Below are 16,001 nucleotides of genomic sequence, written 5' to 3'. Positions count from 1 at the left end.
TAGATCTCCCTCCCTTCTCAATTTATTTCATTCACAGCATTGATGCTTCCATAGTTCAGAGCAAAACCTTACTACCTTCTGTAAGAAAATCCATCTGTTCTTTGACACAAACTTTGTGTGGCTACGAGTACTTTGTGAATGACTTACCATTGTATAGATCTTTTCCTAGCCATATGCCACGCTTTTACGTGGTTTCGTTCACATTTTCAGTAGAAGTGAACTGTGTTTTTTGATCACTTTCTCACTGTGTTGTGCAGGGTACTTGCTTTCATTTTGTGTTAAACATGAAAAATGATTTTGAGCATTAGCAGAATCCACTTTGGGGCTAGAACTTTTATAGTAAATAAAATTATTCATTTGTTATGTCCCACTTTTTTTTTTTTTCAACAGACGAGATATTGATCTTTGGATTTCTGTTCAGGATGCCATAAGGGGAACTAGCACAACAGGAACACAGCAACATTTGTAAATTGATTGAATGTGAAATGTAATGACAGAGACAAACATCAGATCTATGGCAATACTATATTCTACAAAGCATTTTTCAACAGTTTATTGAATTGTCTATTAAAAAAAGCATGCTTTCCATCTAAGAACAATGAGATAGGGGTTACCAGGACCAAGCAATTTTATAGTTATTTGTAATGAACATGTACATATGTGTGCATGTAATAAATTAAATACTTTACAATCAGTTTTCATCTGGAATTAATTATGAAAAAGGCTTTTCATTTGAAAAAAAATGACACTGTCTAACAGTAATATACTAAGTGCTTCTGGACTATTTAGTATTATGTTTTTCCATAGGGATCTGCTGTCTTCTTCCAGAACATGTTCTGATTATAAGGATTATAAGAAATAGAGCATATATAAAAATCCACTTTACAAAGTTGGTGGTCATTTTTTGTTGCTGAAGCAGCATGCTGTGCTGTGAATTATGTGGCTTGTTCCTTTTTTAATGAGTGGAGAAAACATTAGTTGAACCAGATACTCCATCAAGGATCTGATAATGCCCAAAGCTGCAGTGTAATTGTTCTGGATCTGTTTCATGGGTGGGATGGGATCTAGGGCCATCCAGTGTAAGAGTAGCATCTGGTTTGCTGTACAATTTGTATGTCTATAAGCTTCCCTGTCATATGTGATCAGAAGTGATGTATTACTCGCGATTGACATGTTCTCTACTGTGACAACATAACTGATGCCTTTATTAACATGCTTTCAGTTAAAAAGTCCTATTAATCAACATTGTGGGATAATACATATATGGGAAGTAATGTTTAATTTAGTTACAGTCCTGATAGTTTTTCCCTTTGAAGGTAGCACACTGGTTCTAGTCAGAAAGGTTATCTCACAAGTTTGGTTGAAAACCATGGTGTTTAGGTTGAAAACCACAGTGTTTAGCATGTATACAAAGTTTTAATTCCTCCTGAAGTTACAGAGTTGCTTTTAATAGTGATTTAGTTGGCTTGTACATTGCACATATATCACATCTGTATTTATGCTATATAATTATGATTTTAATGTTTTTTATCCCAAAGAATTGTTAATATTCGCTATAAAACTAAGCTTCAGCAAATAAAAACCAGTTATTGCAGAATATAAATATTTGCATTTGCATATTGCAATAATGTACCCTGCACCGTTACAACTACACATTAAACATATCCAGCCCTGTGGGAAAGTACTCTTTTAGTGCTGGTTACAGGAGCTACATATGCATTACTGTTATTAGCTCACATTAGTGCAATGCTAAAGAGCAGTTTTGAATCAGTACCACAGTGCATCAGTTCCTTTTCAAGCAAAGAGATAAAAATAACTTCATTTTCTGTGAAGGCTTTGTAATCTAAGTCGGTCCCTAGAGATAGTGTGGAGTCAGAATCACAGAATGGCTTTGGTTGGAAGAGACCTCAATTAACACCTAATTCTAATCTCCATGTGACTGCCAACCACTAAGTCACATTGAGAAAGAAAATGTTGCTTGTTACAATGAGGAGTTGTCTTAGCTTCAGCTGGGACAGAAATTCTGTTTTCTTCAGCATATCTGGTATGATGCTGAGTTGTGGCTCTTCAGGAGAGACAATTTTGATAACACACTGATGTTTATAGTTTTGCTAAGCAGTGTTGTACAGAACCAAGGCCGTTTGCAGTGAAGACCCAAGAAACTGGGAGGGAACAGAGTTAGGACAGCTGACTTACCATGTGGCATCAAGCAGAAGGAGTTTTGAAGGAGGCAGGAATTCATCTTACTTTCATCTGCATGGGGGCTAGCTGAGCATCATTCAGGGGGTAGTGACCAATTACTTCTACATCACTTGTTATATATATTTTATGTATGTATTTGTCATAATTATTACACTTTTCTCTATCTGAGTAAATAGTTTTCTCTCAACCCATGAATTCTACTTTGTTCTTCTTGATTCTCACCCCCAACCCATTGGGAAAGGGGGAGCAAATGAACAACCATGGGTTCTCTGCCACCTGCTGGGTTAAACTGCAACAGGAGTGAACTTGAATTACCTGAATTTCCCAATTGTTCTAGGTACTTGGAAAAAGACATTAGTTGAAAGAGGGATGCAGTAGCTATACTGGTGTAGAGAATACCTACAGAGTGAGAAGAATAGATATAAGTAATGGATCATGTGTGAGTTTGTGGGAAAAATAGTGTATGTTTCTTTAGCAGGAATGCAAAAGAGATTCAGACTTGCTTTCTGTATCGTCAGTAGTTGATTATTTCTTTTTGAGATCCCAAACTGAAGCAGTTCAGCCTCAGTAGAAAATATCTCAGGTTTGGTTTTATTTTTTACATCTCAAGCAAAACTGTTCAGTGTCTCTTCCTTATTTGAGCAGTCTTGATTCCTTATCAAGTAAAAATAAGAAAAACGAGTCCCATGTTTATTGTTTTTTAGCTAAATTGAGCTATCTTGTACAAAGGGCAAGTGGGACTGTACCCCTGGCAGTAGCAAGCAAGTGGGTCAGCTTTGTTGTATTCACAACCTACCTTCTGGGAAAAAGTGTTCTGCTCAAACAGCCCAAAGACTGATGGCTCAGCTCTGTGTAGGCAAGCCACTTGAATTTAGTAGTGATAGAGAGACCAGTTAATTATGTCAGGGCTGGTGTCATTTTGTTTGCAGTCTACAAACAAAGGGATAGTGTTTGACTCGCATTAGGAAGTGCTGTTTCAGAAGATAATAGATTGAGGTCTTTGTGTGCGAAAGCTTCTCTGATTGTCTGCCTGTCTCTCTCTTTGTGTTCTTATTTGTTGATTTTTCAACTGTATCATTTGGTCTAAGAAAAATACTTTCTGTCCCTTCAAATTCTGCGTCACTTGAGAAGTGCTCGGTGTTGAAGGGGACAATGGTATGAGGATAAGGATTTTCCTATTCCATTTGCATGGTTATGTTTAAATTAATGTAGTGGTGTTGATGAAATGCACTGTGCCACAATTTCAGAACGAAAAAAAGAACCAGAAGTGATGAAATCAAACTTTTTTTTTTTTTTGCTAATTTGCAAATGGAGTAATTGACTAATTAGATTACTCATTCATATGCATTTAGCAGGATAATGATAAGAATTTCTTAGGATGTATCAAAAACAATCAATCTTAAGGCCACATGTAGGAGAGAGAGTAGCTCCCTGGTGCTTGGTATAAAGTCCATCTTACCAAACGCCGTAGAGTGTTGGACAGTCTCTTATTAGTGATGTGTTCAGTTGTCTTTAAAGCCTCTCATAGAGAGCTGCCAGATGTCAGAAAAAATGGGTTCAGGAAAAAAATAATCTGTGTATCATAATAGATCAGATTCTAGGCTTTGTTGCTAACATCACTGAAATACAGTTTGGTGTAATCCTTTATTCACCTATTGTCATTATTGTTTAGGACTTATAAATGGCTTAACCCCGAGCCCAACACATTATGCTTTCACTTGCTGTTCATAGTTCAGGGGCATGCAATGTACAGTTTTGAATGTGTGTTACTGGTACATGCCATCAAAAAGAGGCACTGTTTGTCTTTACTTACTCCAGGGACTTGGAGAAGGAGCTAGTCTGTGAGTCCTCACCACTGTGGTAGCTATTATGCACACTTACACCATGCCCATAAGGCAATGAACAGTGTGAAAAGCCCGTTCTTGTCATCGTGAAAAAATGTGGTCCTTGAACATTTTAAATAAGTTGGCTGCTGATAGCTGTGGAAGGTCACATTTCATAGCAGCTCCCTATTGTCTTCCCTATGTTGTGATTTTTATGTTTTACCTAGTAATGTTTAAGATTCTGTTTTATATGAAGGCAGTGTATTTTTGAAGGCTAAAAGTATTTAATTCACTTTCCTATTTAAAAATATTTCACTGCTAGATTAGTTGCAGCCTCTCATATTCTCTTGTTTATTGTCATTAAAAATTTGCAGAGCATCTTAACATTTCTACATCAGCTTACACCTGTAGTTATATTGTGAGATTCCTGTCATTGTGGTGGCAAGGATCATCTGGAAAAGAATATAAATTATCTACCTGTATTTTAGTACTGCAAGAGACCAGGCTAAATCATAGAATCACCAATTTGGAGTGGGAAAAGCCTCCTCCTGAGGAGCTGTAAGAAGTTTAAAAGACAGAGAAGCAAAGCTATAAGGATGAAAGTAAAACTTAGAGGTAGCAAACTTTTGTCTGAAAAATGGCAGGGAAACTGAGGTTGGATTCAGAACAGATAAAATGAATATTTCCTTTGTGTTTAACCCATAATTGGCATTTGTGTTACTGAAAAAGCTGTGAAGTTCTGTTCATACATAATGAGTACTTCTGGTGCAGCGATTATTTTCTAGTCTAGTAGAGAGCAAATTTGTAATTGGAGTGGTTATTGAACCAACCTGTAATTTTATACTTCTTACCATGTCAGTTAACCCAAACAAATTCAACAACCATAAATGGTCAGTGGATAGCAAGCACAAAAGTTGGTGTGCTGCCACAGCATTTGTGCCACTACCTAAACTTGTCTACTGAGAGAAATGAAGAAACTCAAGTTTAAGAACCCTGAAGTCTGCTACTTTAAGAAACGTAAGTCCCTGCATCAACTTGCAGATATCCATGTACTTTACATTTGGGCACCTATTACCATGAACTCTGTGAAAGAAAGGAATAAATGGTTCTTATTTTTCTCATTGCATAACAGGATTTAAATTTCAGCTTTTTTAAAATTAGTTTCTGGCTAATGAAGGAGATGACAGTTACAACACTGTTCCTGTTACGCTTTGTGCACATCTTGAACATTAGTCCTCAGCACAGCCATCAGAATGTGATATGCAGCACACACACAGTTAACAGCCTGGGTAAGGTACTGCATGGCTTGCTCTTATGGTGGAATATAATTAAAAGAGATGATTGGAATACATGGTTATTCATAATAGATGTCATACAATTACCATAAGTAATGCAATACATGCAAAATCTCCATTTGTAATGAAAATAGATTTGCTGGAAGTCAATTGAAAATTTCATTTATTCCTTATTATTTCTAGCATATTGGAATATTTTGAGCTATTCAGCGTGATACAACACTCAGCGTTTTCCTCAAGTATATATTTCTGAGAGGTATCTGACATGAATTTCCTGTTGCAACAGCCAAAACATCTTAAAGATACAACATTAAACTGTTATATCTTCTCTCCACTGAATCTGGAGGTTTTGCAGTGAAATATTCCTTTGTAGAGCATAATTATAACATAAAGTAGATATTTCACCAGTAATGATCTTTTATTTTTATTTATGGACCATCAACAGAGAAGAAGAGAGAAAAAGGCATGACACATGCATGGAAAAATAATCAGGACTATTCTCTATACACGAAGAAGTGAAGAAGGCATTTTCTGTTGTATGTGATCCTAGTACTTTCTCCAGGACAAAAAGTAACAATAAATATTGCCGTAGCTTAATTTTTCCTGACTACGTGGTGTAGATGTCAATCTTTGGAGGGTAAATCCAACTCTGTATCCTAATTTCCTCAGAGACAACTTACCAGTTGGCAAAAGGAATATTTTGAGCACAATTGCTTTATTCTGCAGCAGTTCTAAATAACAGAGTGCAAAATAACTGAGTTTTGAAATGCAAGACCCCAAAGGTTTCACCCCTTCTAACGTCTATTGCTTTTGATGTTGGACCAAGTCCTTTTCTCCCTCTCTTCTGCCTTGCCACCCCTGCAGCACAGTGGACTCCTGCCCAGCGGCGTGCTTTCCCCCGCTGCCCATTCAGAAAGGCAGCACAGATGGTCTCTCCGGCGTTACTGTGTGCCCAGAGCCTCTCAGTTTCCTGCTTCATTTGTTTAGGAAATGCTTTCTTCTGTTGGTTTGAACTGGCAGGTGAGAATATCAAAACAGTGATTCCAAATGGCCCCATAATTGCTTTGCAGAGCTTCAGCTGAGGGTCATGCACCTTCTCTGAGCAAGATAATTGGGTAAATTATGTTTTAATAAGTTGTCTTGTACAAAGTTAGATATGAACATAAAACACAATGGAGGCTTTGCTGTAACGTGAGACTCCAGTAGAAAATGGTGTACCTGATTCACGGACACAGAGGTATTTCACTCTGTCACTTATACCTTATCTAAGTTTCCAGGGTTTTACACGTATGAACATTCTACTGATGTGTATTTATTATTCAGTTTGTATTTTACTGTTCCTTATAATCCACTGACTTCTGTTCCCAATAAAAACAATAACTGTAGCACTCTCACAGTGAGCTCACTTGAGCAGATGTTCATGTTGTACGCTAAAAGTTGAAAATTCCCTTATTGATAGTCTTCAGTTTAACATCATATTGCATTTAGAGAAGTGACCTCTACAGAAACTACCTAAGAGCAGTTAATTTTCCATCAGTATCCATTTTTGTTTCTCTCTCTCTTTTAATGATACGTTTTGATATGGTTATGGTTACCAGGACATCTTTAAATTTCAAGGCTTTCGTTCTGGATTTGTTGTCCTTGCCTGTTAATTAGTGGAAATGCATTGAAGTGACATTGCTATTTGCATCATAAAATTGAAAATTGTGTGTTACAAGTATGAGGTTAAATAGGTGAATTTGGAAGTACTTCTATTTAATGCCATCTTTTCTGATGGACTTGATGTAGATGAATACAAAGTTTTGCTTTGATTTATATGCAACACTGTAACTATGAATGCTGCCCTCTACAAATGTGTTGTGGTTCTGCCTGGTTGCATACCTATGACCTTACGTGTGTATATTATACCAATATACAAAATAATGTTGCCAGAATTCATCCACTACGGTTTAGTCACTATAAGCACGCATTTCAGTATCACTTTCTTCGGTTCAGTTTTGTTACTGATGATTCATTCCAATCAGAGCCTTGCTCACCTGATATGTAGGTCACTTTGCTACTTTCATGCTCCAAGGATAAAGTTACCAAAAAGAAATTGCTACGGATACGGTTCTTTTGCAAAGCACTTAATACATTTTCTTTGTTTTAGAGGGCAAGTGAGGAGAGTGGGGGATGAGAGTAGGGTTTGAAGCCTTCGTGTCACATCTTGAAGAACCTTTAAGAGCTCAAAATCTAGCACAACTTGTGATAATGTTGCACAAATACAAGAAAAGTAGCCAGAGTGCAAGATTTTACCTGAGAAAATTAGAAGATCACTTGATCGTACCTGCGTATACGGAAACACAGTGAATGTATAGCAAAATTGAATTACTTTGAACTGCACCTAAAAACATTCTGGAGTTTTGGGATGTTCATTTTGCCTTTCTGTAATTGTTTAGCAAGCACTCTGTACCTGATGAATGCTTCAGGGACTGCCATCAGTATTGAAAACAGTCTTTCACTTTCTAGTTAGAGCCAAAAAGCCTTGTGTTTCAAAGTACTGTTAAAGTTTGTCAGCAGAAAGTCCACCTATCATGTTTACAAAATGAAATTACATGTTTTTACTCTCCGTACCCCTGACTATTTTAGTTCCAGTCGGTGCAAATAAAAGGCAAAATGAAAGCAAACATTTGAATATGCTTGATTTTGCAGAGCTCCTTTGGGGAGGGGATAGATAAATTAGCGTGAGAGCAAAAACTTTATAAGCACTTTGAAATAAGAGCAATGTATTTGTCAAATGACTCTCCTTAAAAATTTCAGTGAGAGGTGTTAGATGTGGCTGCTTTTGCTGAGTAACCAAGGAACTAAAGTATTTGAAGAAGGCTTGTTGGATATATATTCTTCTCATGTCATTTTCAATGCATATAAAGCATGGATTTGCCATCCTTACATAGCAGGAAGACTTAAAAAGAAAACAAAAAAAGCCCCTCGCACCTAATTAGTTCCCAGTCATGTAGAAGTACGTGAATAGTATCTCTGCTCAAAGTTTCCCTCCTATGACCCTATCAATATTAAGAAAATAACACCTACTTTGTTGTATGTCAAAAACAAAAACAAAACCACAGAAATCTGAAAGTGACATAATTCTATTCTTATTAATCTAAATGCAGATTACATGAAAATAAGATATTAACTGAAAAAAATCTGATGCAGTCAAATGCTTGCAGAGAGCAAACCCACAGAAACAGCTTGCTGTAGCATTTGTATGTTTAGTTAACACATAAAAATGGGAGAGAATTTTCAACTAAACTTAAGTGCTTTCCTTAACGCTTGCAACAGCTCAGTTTTGATTGTGTTGTTCAAGTTGTCATCTGTTGGTTAATGATTCTTGAGCTTTCCACAGTTGAAAATTGGAGGAAATGTTTTATTTTGTTGACAGTGATGGAAATGGTGTAGATTTTATTCAAACCTGGGCACTAGATGGAGAACAAATTAGACAGTTAAAAAGCCAATCAGGCGCCTCTGAACATGTCTTACAAGGAGTTACTAAGTGTTATTAAGGGACTGCAGGGCTGTAAAGATATGTACAGTTGTATTTCTATGCTGTGCTCCACCAGATGCCCGCAGAGTTATCTCCATGTGATGATTGTTTTTATGGCATTTGTAACAGTGGAAGGCTCTCAGTACAAAGCTTAAACTTGTTTGACCAATTTTTAACCTATACGGACACAAGATGTGTGGATGATTGCTTCCTGACTCAGCTGGTGCAAGAGCCTACCAGGGGAGATGCCTTGCTTGGGTGCCGTCAAGAGGGTGACTAGCAAAACTATTACCTTGGACTTCCAGAGGGCAGACTTTGACCTGTTCAGGACACTTGTTGCAAGGGTCCCTTGGGACTTGCTCCTGAAGGGTAAAGGGGTCCAGGAAGCCTGGATGCTCTTCAAGATGGAAATCTTAAAGGCACAGGAGCAGGCAGTCCTGGAGTCCTGTAAGTCAAGCCGGAGGAGCAAAAGACCAGTGTGGATGAACCGGGAACTTTTGTTGAGACTCCGAGAGAAAAGGAAAGTCTATGTCCTCTGGAAGATGGGTCAGGCTACTTGGGGTGACTACAGAGAACTGGCCAAGATCTGCAGGCAGAAAATTAGAAATGCTAAAGCCCAGCTTGAAATTAGGCTGGCTACTGCTGTAAAGGAGAACAGGAAACCCTTTTACAAATATATTAACAGCAGGAGAAAAACTAAGGAAAATTTCCCTCCTTTACTCAACGAGGCAGGCAATATAACCACAGATGATAAGGAAAAGGCTGAGGTTCTCAATGCCTTCTTCACATCTGTCTTTAATAGACAGGACAGTTATCCAAATGGTACTTGCCCTGACCTGGAAGTCCGGAACGGGGTGCATAATGCACCCCCTGTGATTCAAGCAGAGACGGTCAGAGATCTTCTCCTCCATCTGAACTGCCACAAGTCCATGGGGCCAGATGGGATCCACCCAAGGGTGCTGAGGGAGCTAGCAGAGGTGATTGCCGAGCCACTTTCTGCCATCTATCAGCATTCCTGGTTATCTGGAGAGGTCCCACAAGATTGGAGGCTTGCCGATGTGACTCCCATCTTCAAGAAAGGCCGTAAGGAAGACCCGGGGAACTACAGGCCTGTCAGCCTGACCTCGGTATCAGGGAAAGTTATGGAACAGATGATATTGAGGGAGATCACACGACACGTGCATGGCAATAAAGGGATCAGACCCAGCCAGCACGGGTTCACCAGGGGCAGGTCGTGCTTGTCCAACCTCATCTCCTTCTATGACTGGGTGACCAGACAGGTAGATGAGGGAAAGGCTGTTGATGTAGTCTACCTGGACTTCAGCAAGGCCTTTGACACGGTCTCCCACAGTATTCTCCTAAGGAAACTGGCAGCCCGTGGTGTGGACAGGTTCACTCTTCTCTGGGTGGAGAACTGGCTGGAGGGCCGTGCCCAGAGGGTAGTGGTTAATGGAGTTAAGTCCAGCTGGCGTCCTGTAACGAGTGGTGTCCCCCAAGGGTCAGTTTTGGGGCCCATCTTGTTTAATATCTTTATTGATGACCTAGACGAGGGAATTGAGTGTACCCTCAGTAAGTTTGCAGATGACACAAAGCTGGGAGGATGTGTCAAACTGCCTGAGGGTAGGGAGGCCCTTCAGAGGGATTTGGATAGGCTGAACAGCTGGGCTGAGCAAAATGGGATGAGGTTCAATAAGACCAAGTGCCGGGTCCTGCACTTTGGCCACAATAACCCCATGCAATGCTATAGGCTTGGGGCAGAATGGCTTGAAGAATGTAGAGAGGAAAAGGACCTGGGGGTGTTGGTTGATGCTCAGCTCAACATGAGCCGGCAGTGTGCCCAGGTGGCTAAGAAGGCCAACAGCATCCTGGCCTGTATTAGAAATAGTGTAGCCAGCAGGAGCAGGGAGGTGATCATCCCCCTGTACTCAGCTCTGGTACGGCCGCACCTCGAGGACTGTGTTCAGTTTTGGGCCCCTCACTACAAGAAGGACATTGAGGCCCTGGAGCGTGTTCAGAGAAGGGCAACAAAACTGGTGAGGGGCCTGGAGCACAAGTCTTATGAGGAGCGGCTGAGGGAGCTGGGATTGTTTAGTCTGGAGAAGAGGAGGCTCAGAGGAGACCTTATTGCACTCTACCACTTCCTGAAGGGGGGTTGTGGTGAGGAGGGGGTAGGCCTCTTCTCCCTGATAAGTAATGACAGGACGAGAGGGAATGGCCACAAGTTGCGCCAGGGAAGAATTAGATTAGACCTCAGGAAGCATTTCTTTTCTGAAAGAGTGGTCAGGCACTGGAATGGCCTGCCTAGGGAGGTGGTTGAGGCACCATCCCTAGCACTGTTCAAGAAGCGTTTAGATGAGGTGCTTAAGGACTTAATTTAGTAGTTGGGTAGAGATAGTGATAGGAGGATGGTTGGACTAGATGATCTTATAGGTCCTTTCCAACCTTATGAACTTATGAACTTATGAACTTATGTCACGATGATATTTTTACTTCTGTATATGTGAGTGATACACTTAATCCAAAACTCTAGTGAGAGTCCAGGTCAGGTTTTATTCATCCTTAAAAAAAAAATCGGATCCATTTATGTGGATCAGTGTTTGTGATGGCCTAACTCTCATATGTAGTTTGGATTCTTTATTCATCTGATTGTTTCTATACAGTAAAGCACTTGAAGAAGAGCAGTCTGTGTAATTGACTTCTAAAACTGGGGGTTCTCTTCTGTGCAAATCAAATCAATGATACTTAGTTCTGAATTAGGAATGTTGTACGTGGTGTGTGTTCAGAAATGTAATAAGTTTCAATCCTTCAAAACTAAATAACGGGATGCATAATATTAATTATTTTGACATGAAATGGGTATGAGGAGTCTGATGTTGCTAAATTGCTTTTGTGTCTATGTATTCTCAAAAAACTACTGCTTTTCTTCTTTCACTTTTACCAGCAGGTATGTGAATGGGGGTAGGATGACACTGTACAGTCCAGCTTTGTGTAAGGTTTTCTCAGATTGTCCATGCTCATAACTGATGCATTCTACCTGTGTGAAGTAAACTTTGTGCAGCAGCTAACATGCTGGTCATGAGGGATTGCTTACAATTGCTTACAAGGTTTCAGAGGAAAGAATATCATGTGGTTTGAGGACTGTGTTCTGTTACAATTGAAAGGCACAGGGAAATTCTCTATTTGTCTTTTTAAATAATAAAAATTGGATCAGGATTGTCATCTGATCCATCAAAGGATTCAACAGCAATAACTATGGTCTTTCATCTCGTTATTTCCTTTTCCCTTCTGAAACTTTTTAATCCTAGCTTGAAAAATCATCAGCTGTTGTAGATCTCGAGTGTTGTGTACACTTTCTGCAAAACTAGAGGATATGTGCTTGCTTTGAAACCACCAAGTTGCTGATGTTTATGTGATTACATAATTCTCAATTGTCACAGAGATCTGCAGCTTTCCTTATACTTGCAGGAGAAGAATAACGATATATCTGATCTCATTATGGTTTTAGTTCATGTGGTTATTTAAAATAGTGGCTAAGGTCTTTGTCCGGATATTTGGGAACATATCACCTAAATGTTGTGTGTATAAAGACATTTTTGTAAAAGTGCTTCATTTAAGAACTGAAAATGCCAGTACAAATACTAGATGAAAAAAGTGGGGAAACAATATAGAGATATAATAGAGATTTTGGTTTGTTTGTTTTTTTTCCTCAGGAAAGTGCAGGGTGCTTGACTCTCCTCATTGTTAAATCATTTAAGTAACTCACATATAACCTCATTGCTGGCAGATGGACAGAAAAAAAATGAACACATACAAAATAATGCTGCATTGTATTTTTATATAGAAGAAAGTCTACCTGTGCTTAATGACTTTGAATCACATTGCTCCTTAATAGTTTCAATTTGCTTTAATTTGTGAATACCATTCCTAAAAAAGGAATCAAAATAGTTCCAAATCGAGATGGTAAATTATCAGCAGCAGATATCTCTTATTTTACACATATATGACTCTGTGTGTGAAGGAGAATTATGCATGGTGGTAAAATACTGTCCTTTGAACAGAGAATTTAACGCAACTCTTTGATATCATCTTATGCACAAAATGGAAGTAGCATACTTAGTAACTTTTTTTTAATCAAATTGCTCATAGTTGTAAATTGATATGCTGCTACCCTTATAAAAATTGTTAACAATTATTGTTGTCTTTATAAAATAATAAAATGATGAAAGAAAAATGCACTTTAACATCTAAAACATTTGGTTCATTCTGAAGAAGATGGCAGAACTAAATATAATGCTAATGTACTCTCAATCAACTGCAACACAGTGTTTATAATAACTAGAATCAAAAGCCAGTCCTGTGCAGTTATTAACACTGTGATCACATTTTTATTTTTAATTCAGCACACTCCTTTGGCATTGATGAACCATACGTATTTCCATAGATCTGAAACTTACAACTTGACAAGAAATTTTTCTAGAACTTGGAAAAAAAAGAAAGATACAAGTTCTGACCTGTCTGTTTTTCATTCTCTTTTTGGAAGTTCTTGCTCAGCCTTCCTAGTTTGTGACACTAATAGTTTTCCATTTATGAGCCATTATTACAATGTACCTGAAGAGCTGAGCTGGAAGAAGCCAAGGCTTTAGAAGTATTGCTGCTTATCTTGTAGGGCTGAGGAGGTTCCCCATGGTTTCCTTGTCCCACAGAATTGGAGTGCAATGAAAGCCAGCAGACTCATAAACCTAATGTTATTCCACATCTTGAATCTAATTTTTGTTCATTGTCAGTTGAGCTGCTGCACTCTGCAAAGCATCTGCTGTCAGAGTCACAGAATTCTGAGCATCTGTTTAAGAAGATCCTTTGTGACTTGCTAATTATATTTCATGACAGTCCTGCTTTCTTTAGAATAGTAATGAAACGGAAAACTCTCAAATTTAGTTTTAATAGAAACAAAATATATTCAGTACAGTGATAAACCTTGAAAAATTGCCATTCACATGGAGTAATTATATATCATTACCTTTAGTTACTACTGGGTTCTCTGTATTTTGCCTGTTAAGTAAAGGAAAGCACAAGTGTGCTGCATATACTGAAAGCAATTCAATTTGCCCAATTAGCAAAGTTTGATTGATTTCAGGGACATGTTTTTTTTTCTTTTAATACTAGTTGTCTGATGCTTCTTGATGTAAAAATGTATTTCATTTTTTATATTATTGAAGCTTAATTGAGTTTCAAAACTTTCTATGCAAATTGAGATGAAAATTAAGTTTAAGATATCCATCCCATGAAAAAGAATAAGGCAGTCATATTGTCTTTCCGTCATGCACTTTGAAATTAGTTGTGCTAACCACAGTAAATACTGGAGTTGTAATGCTGTGTGCAGCTATCTCCTTCAAGACTGCAGGATCTTGAAAACGCTCTGTTAAATCCTGATGCTGAAGGCCTGGTTTTTACCACTGTTAGCATTTGGTAATAGGGATGTGAGACCACATTTGAGATTGACAAAAGGAAATAGAAAAGTAATTAATTGGGTTTGACTCTGCAGATGACAGTGTAGCTCAGCTCACTTTAAAATATGAAAATGCCATGAATTATGGACATTTGGAAGTAGTTTCCAATAACTTGAAAATGTCATTTATTGAAGCAGTAAGGAATAACTCCAAAACTGTTTTTTTGTTTTTGTTTTTTTTTCTCAGTTCCCTCCAATACCTTTTGGCAGCTATGAGTGATTTAGGATAGTGAATGAGCAGATAATCTGAACAAAAGCAGTATTGTTCCCAGTTCTTCTGAAAGCAAAGAAACACAGCTAAATGAAAGAGAAACAATTTTAATGCTTGTTAGTCCTAAAACCAGGCAGGTCTATATGTCAGCAGTTATTAGTTATTATACCTCAATTTGTTTTCCAATAATGCACTGGGTAGGATATTTCAACTCTATTCCTATAAATTAGATGTGCCAACATATGTGTACTGTCCTATAAGCAAGAGTAAGCCAGTATTAAAAAGCAAACCCTATTATTTCCTTAGATCTTCTTTGGCAGAAGTCATGCTGAAGTAACGATTCAAAGAAAATCATTTTGCAGGAATAAGCAAGACTGACCTTTCTGATGTGATTTTCACCAATGTAGCCATCAGACTTAGGTCGGGAATGCAATATGTGAAGGAATGTGTGGTAGTAGAAGTGAAAAACCTTCGTATGTGACTGAGTTCATTTTGACTGCTTAAAATCACATTGCCCATCAGTGGTTCAGGACAGATAAAGAACTGAATAATTCAGCTAGTGACTGCTGTAATGTAATTAGCTTGCTTCTTTTGCATACATAAAATAAGATAATGAATTAATGAAAATCTGATGAAAAGTTCTGGTTGGTCTACTAATTTTAGACTCAGAGACTAGTAATGGTTTAGGCTACAACTGATTTGTAGCTGAGAAGGAAGCAGTATTTTAATAAGCCTTTTGTAAACTCTTAAAAATGTCTTGCCCCTACTCATATTTCCAGTGAATTTTAAACATATTTTTCTGTGTACTCATCTTTCCATTCTCTGGATATTGTGTGTTTCACTCATGAGATTGTGTGAGAGTGGAGATGCTCAGTGCACGCACGAAGGCTATGATGTCTTTAAAAGTCTTCTTAAATCAATACATAGCTTCTGATGTCTACTTAATGACTGTCAGAGCACCTTATTTTTTTTTAACCACCAAATGATTTTGATGGGGAAGAGATAAAAGGATTCACGAAGTTGTCTTTTAGATTACTGGCAAGAGTAGTTTGCTAGAAAATAATCACAATGATAATTAAAGATGATTTTAATCATTTTGGAATATTAAGTATTATTAAAATAGCACTCTTTATAAGCCACATTTTAATATGCTTTTTTTTTCTTATGGTTTTAGTTGCCAAAGTAGGTTTTCATTGCTTGTGTTGAGATGCCCTTTGAGACTTAATGTGGACATTGCTGACAACAAAATTTCCCCTCTGCTATCCTGCCTACATCTTACATAAATATTATATTATCTTTTGTGTTGCTCTACTCAGTGATCATTTTCCTGTATCAATTATGGCTCTGTTTTTGAGCCCATATTAGGATCACAACAGGTAACTCATTATAACAGAGTAGAAAGTATGGTAAACTTTCTTAGTGAAGAACATTGTGTTTAGGTGTA

General features: G+C 38.0%; 1 protein-coding gene across 2 annotated transcripts in view; it reads left to right on the top strand.

Annotated features, from left to right (window-relative positions):
* Window positions 1-16,001, top strand: part of FHIT (fragile histidine triad diadenosine triphosphatase) — a 378,484-nt gene that overhangs the window by 3,344 nt on the left and 359,139 nt on the right. The gene's annotated exons all lie outside the window — the stretch shown is intronic.

The sequence above is a fragment of the Cyrtonyx montezumae genome, unplaced genomic scaffold (genome assembly GCF_038088225.1).
Source record: "Cyrtonyx montezumae isolate F1298 unplaced genomic scaffold, pur_monq_1.0 scaffold_6, whole genome shotgun sequence".
In the NCBI taxonomy this organism is placed as follows: domain Eukaryota; kingdom Metazoa; phylum Chordata; class Aves; order Galliformes; family Odontophoridae; genus Cyrtonyx; species Cyrtonyx montezumae.
Note: the sequence above shows the minus strand (reverse complement) of the source record. Positions and strands in the feature narration are given on the sequence as shown.